Raw genomic sequence first — 6000 nt, 5'->3', positions numbered from 1 at the left:
CTGTGCATCTGACATTCACGTTCTTACCATTTCCCTCTATTAAAGTGTCATCTCTCAATCCTATCTGTGTTAACATGGAAGTCTGTGACATGATGGATGGCGGGTGGAAGGAGTCTGTCTCTCCCCAATCCTGATGTTCTTATATACACCGATCTGACTTGTCAAAACACCCGCCATTCAATTCGCACGCGTACGCTGAATGCGGCGGGCGCGAGACCGGCGCCATGTATTATCATACGTTCTCATATTATATGCGCGCGCGCATGGGACACTGCAGTACGGCGGATTTTGCTCTCAGGTCGAATCGGTCTATAGGTTCAACTTTGCACCTTTACTAGTGTTACCTGCTTCCGTGTTTTGTGTCCATTTCAGACTGAATTGGGCGTTGGCAAGGATAAGAAATCCGCCAGGCGAGGAAAGCGGAGGGAAAAGCGGCGGGGAAAGGAGAAGAAAACGAGGCAAGATGTGCAGGAGGAAAGCTTACAGAAGTACAATGAGACAGTCCAGAGACGGGAGGGCAAAAAGAACCTCGACGACCAGCCCAGCGAACGCCAACGACTTGATGAGCATGCTTTATCGGCTGGAGGGATAGTGAAAGGTGATAATAATTGTAACATGCAAATTTATGTTTAGACATTCACATCATCAATGAATTCTCATCAGATAATATTTTCACCACCATCATCCAAGACAACAAATTTACCCAAGCTAGTAATGCGTAAATTAATATCCTGTAACTCTCTCTTTCTCTGTAAACAAGCACACACACACACACACACACACACACACACAGAGTGACACACACATACATATACGTGCTATCATGCGTACGTTGCTGTATTTTTTTTTGTCTCTCCTTGATTTATTCGTTTGTTTGTTAAACTTCGCTCATTCCAAATGCCTCCTTCGTTTCTGCAGCTCCAAGCAATACACAAATTCCAAGCACACCTCCGGTAAAGAGTAGTCAAGGCGATACCGAAGACGAGTCTCGAGCGATCAAACACGATCTCAAACTGACACACGACGTCGAGCATGAGACATCCGAGAATTCGTTCTCGACTTCCCGCTTGTCGGCCTCTTTGAACAGAACGGGGAGCTCGAGAATCACCAACAGAGCGGTAAGGAACGATTCAACAAACACATAGATAATGCAGTGTAAACTGTCGAAATATGTGTGTTCATGTGTAATTACGAAAGAGTAAAGAATACTTAGTACTTCTGTATATCATTTTTATCTAAAATATCACGTAATGGGTTTTGTTACAACTCCTTGCCGAAGATTGATGCTTACACTGACGAAGCTACCGTAGGTAGATATCCATGGTATCATAAGAATTCAGCGATTCCATTGTTCATACCAGACAACTAACCACTTTAGAAATTGGTCTCTGGACACTCGCCCTTTCAGGACAATCCACGAAGCCTGAAAAAAAAATCCCCTAACGATAGGGCTGACAGCACTAGTATGCCTATTTGCTTACAATGACCATAAAATCGAGAGAACGATCCAGGAAAAATGGCCAAAAAGCACCTATGCGGACAATATTGGTGGGGATAATTTTCTAAGGGCAACAGCTGAGATGCGAAGAACGTGTTTAGTATTACAACTCCTTTCCCTCTTGCATTCTTGTTGATTTAGTCGTCTAAAGGGCGCCAGCAATCGTCAGTAAGTCGGAAGAATGGACGCGAAGCTGATCTTGACGACATCGAAATCGAGTTCAAAGCTACTGGAGGAGATCGCGAGGACGACGACGACAGCAATCACGAGGTGACACCTCGGTCTTTGATTTGAGTTTATTTTTTTATCCATTACATTTTTCTGTGGTTTTTCTCATTACCAATTGATAAATCATGAAAAACTGTCAGGTAACTCGACACTGGCACAAACAAAAGGAAGCGATTATTGATCATAATAAATATCTGCACCATCAGGCACTGTCAGGAAAAATGAAACGCTCTTTGCGCTTTGGAAATTTATGGTAAGTTAAGGATTCTTGATATCAGGAAGAAAGTACACCTATCTTGAGTACTGACCATTTTGTGTTTGCAGACAATAAACATAATTCTCTCAAAAAACAGAAAAAAATAAAGACGAGAAAAAAAGTTTTTGAACTCTCTCATGAGGTACACAATTTGAATTTTCCACTTGAACATACATTGTATATTATATTACGTTACTTATAATGTTAGCATCTTTGAGTTGGAGTGTACAAACCACCACATGAGAAACATCGTCATTCATATATACGTGTAATATTTAAATGAAGCTAATTTGACTTGGACTTGTTTGGTTGAAATAGAACAACAAACAAACTATCGATTTCTTTTTCTTCTTTTTTTTTCATCATGACGTGGAGTCACAGAAATATCATAAACTGACGAAGAGGGCGCTCAAAAACATTCTGACGTTGGTCCCAGCGATCTCATTTATGCATTCACAAAAATCACGCATTAAAATGACAGGAGGTAGAACTGCGAGTTACTCGGTCTGTTGGAAGACATTTTACGCAGCTCGTTACGTATGTCGGCACTGCTGCAATGTTATCACGTGTACCTTGATTTGCTGATGTTTATCGGTCATTAATAACGAACCGGGAGTTAGATGACCAGTCAAACACATCAATTGTACACCCACTTTTATTTGCTATTTTCAGATTCAAAGCTTTCAAAACTCGCGAGGTCGTTCCCGACATCGTAAGACCTCCGACATGCGCCGTCGACGAAAAAGACACGCTTCCGCGAAAAGATTCGGCAGGTTCTCGGAGAAGGGCATTGCTAGGCAACCGTATTTTGGTTCAAAGTCAAAGGTCGGCTCAAGGTCAAAGGTCATTGCCAGTGAATGTCGACAAAGGGCCAGCTTTCTGATGACGCGGTCACCCACCGACGTCATCCCTGGGTTCGATCACACCATGACACATCGTCAATGGATTCGAAATCAAGCGAACGTCAGCGAGGATGCGTTCACACCGCGCCCGAAAGGACAAGCCCAGTTTGATTGGAATCCACAGTGTCGCCTCGCCACGCATCTACCACCGATAGTATCGCGGAAGACGATCGAAGAACGTCCCCCACCGCCAATTTCTGCCATTGACGTAAAAGTTCTGGCAGACAGACTGTATCAGAATCGACCGTGTGTCGATAGCAGGAGAGTTACATTCTCGTGCAATCGACTTCCACCGATACATGGTGTCAATCAGGACAAAGACGATGTTAACGTACCTTTAGATAAAATCTAAAAAGATAAAAGATGTGAATCATGGAATAGCTTGAATATCGTTATTTTTTATGCATTGGATCCAAGACAAGAGGGATCATTCATCAGCCGCACTACAATCGCCTTTCCAATTTCTATTCTTCAAAGCATAGCATCAGATAGAAACTCTAAATCTTAGAAATGTCTAGTAAAATGGGAGGGGGGGGGGGGGGGGACTTGGAGAGGACGGCAGCTATTCGTCGGCCAGGGGAAAAAAAAATGGAGTGAGGCCTTCTGAAAATGATTATTGTATTCATGCTAAGCTCATTGAAACAAAAGTGGGTTACAAAATCTCTCATAAATCAAAGACGCAAAGATTAGAATCAAAATCATATCGAAGCAGGCCAAGAAAACTCCATAATATTAAGAAAGCGGAGAGAGGAACACAGCTGAAGGTGATGATTTGATGGCCGTAAAGGTGGTTTCCTAATCGTAATATGAGAGAGAAAGACGTCTCAATCTTGAAACCTGCTTTCCTCCACACACTTGACGACAGAGACCTTCAGTTTCTGCTTTGTATGGCCGGAAAAATAAAACTTTTATAGCATTTCTTTAATACTATTTACTGATTATGTGAATACTGTGATTTTGTTTCCCGCGGAACTTTCAATGCATCTTTCCGGAGGTTCTTGACTTCACATCGGCAAATATAAAAAAAGAAATGAAAACGTGATCCACATCTGTTGCGGAGACAAAGAGAGTAATAAAATATTTTGGTTGTCACGTGTTGTGTATGGAGAGTTGAGATTGTTTCATTTCAGCTGATTGTCAAGTCTTATCGATTGCCTACAGGCTGAATTAAAAAAAAAACCCGAAAAACAAAGAGCCGGTTATTCAACGAGTCAAAAGTACGTCGCAAGAATCTCAACGACCAACACGACACGCCTTTTGCATTACCAATACTTAAATTCCGTTGCCAGTCACAGATAGATGAAGTAATGCGTATACTGCAAAACAAAACTCGGTGGGAGATTTCATTTGGCGTGTGCACGTTGTCATGGTAACCATTTCCCATCATGGTCTGTCCTTTTTTGTTGTTATTTGTACATTTCTCAGTATGAGGAAATGATGGGAACTGCAATTATTGTGATTGTAGTTCTATTTTCGTGATTAAGATTTCTACCGGTATGACCAATCACCGATACACCTTTAACACAAGCAGTTCGTTTGACATACTATAAATTTGTGTACGTATCAGGCAGCGTCATTGAATAATAAGCACCTATTCTTATTATTGTTATTTATGACGTGTCACATGTAAACTGATAACTGAAAGTAAATATACTACTCCAGTAAAATCACTACTACTAGAGAAAACTCAAACAAGTGGAACAGTTCATGATTTTCTCATTAAATGGCAAAGCGAAAGAAAGTTATGGAGTCTTACTTATATATTGTCCTTTTTAAAGCAGTGATATAGAGCCTAAGTACATAAGTGGAGGTAATGATATCATTGCTCTACTAGACCCCACTGGCCTTTGTATGAAAACATCTTCACCGGATGTTCTTGTTTGAAGAAATTCAACCGGGGAAAAAAAAGTATCCCTTGCAACAAGCTATTTCAAATATTTATCGATTTCACTAGGATTCATGTTTTTTTTATTTCGTTTGATTTTATTTTTGTTCGTTCAAGAAGACTAAGTTGCTAAATTACTGACTTCATTACAGATTTTATGTATGTTTGATCATGCCAGGTACTAGAGTAAGGCGATGAGGCCTTCATTCGCCTTAATTGCAAAATTGTGATTTGATTTGATTTGATTTATTTCCGCATTCAATCAAATACAAATTGAATGCAAATTTCAAAAGCACAAGGACAAAGAATAACAAGTGCAGTGCTTTTAAAATGATAATATAATGTTACACAAATAGATAAGCATATTAAGCTATTGTACTGAGCAGTATATACATATACAAAAACATTCAATAAGATAATACTTTTCAGTAAATAACAAATAATTGAATGAAGGAGACCAGCATCGTGAGCGGTTAAGCTGAAAATGGAAGGGGCCTCATAAAAAGACTATCTGGCGAAACAACTCTCTTGGCAGAAAAGCAGTAATCAGATGGGTGCATTGCAGTTGCAGGTGTGGATGCAGTATGCAATGAAGAAAAAAAATAGAGATTGATAATTGCGACTGTTATCCCAAGTGCACGAAAATATCGAAAACTAGTCTTTTTTAATTCCGTATGGCTTCCCTTTTATCGACTGACTTAAATTCAAACTTTCACCCTTCTATGTGAAAAAAATAATAATCACCTTAAACATGGAGTGGAGATTTCTGAATGTCTTCTCTTTCATGTAAAATTCTGCATTTCTACCTGCTGCAGATCGCAATAGTTAGGTTTTATTGAGTTTTATTCATTGCTCCCTTCATAGGCGCGCAAACAGCATCAAACTGATTTTCTCAAATTCCCCTTAAACATGGAGTAGATTCTTTTTTAAATGAACGCCTTTCTTATTCATATATATACACATTTTTAGATCTGTTGCTGCAGTTGGCAATAACTAAAGTTTGATTGCATGGGGTCTGAGTATCACTTCTTTGCAAGTATGATATTATAGGCTCGTAAACAGGATTGAATAAATTTCCTTATTCAATGACAACAATAACTATGGTAAGTTGAAGAAACTGCCACTGTCCGTCTCAAGTTTTTGTGCATGACATGCTGCGTTCTATCCATACAAAAATAATATGTTGCCGATTAATGGCTTGAATTTACCCCCTTTTTTAAGGTAATGCTAC

The sequence above is a fragment of the Diadema antillarum genome, unplaced genomic scaffold, assembly GCF_040938485.1.
Source record: "Diadema antillarum isolate AM-2024a unplaced genomic scaffold, OU_Dant_1.0 seq00000486_RagTag, whole genome shotgun sequence".
NCBI classification, from domain to species: Eukaryota; Metazoa; Echinodermata; class Echinoidea; order Diadematoida; family Diadematidae; genus Diadema; species Diadema antillarum.
The sequence above is the reverse complement of the archived record's forward strand: the minus strand, read 5'-3'. Positions refer to the sequence as shown.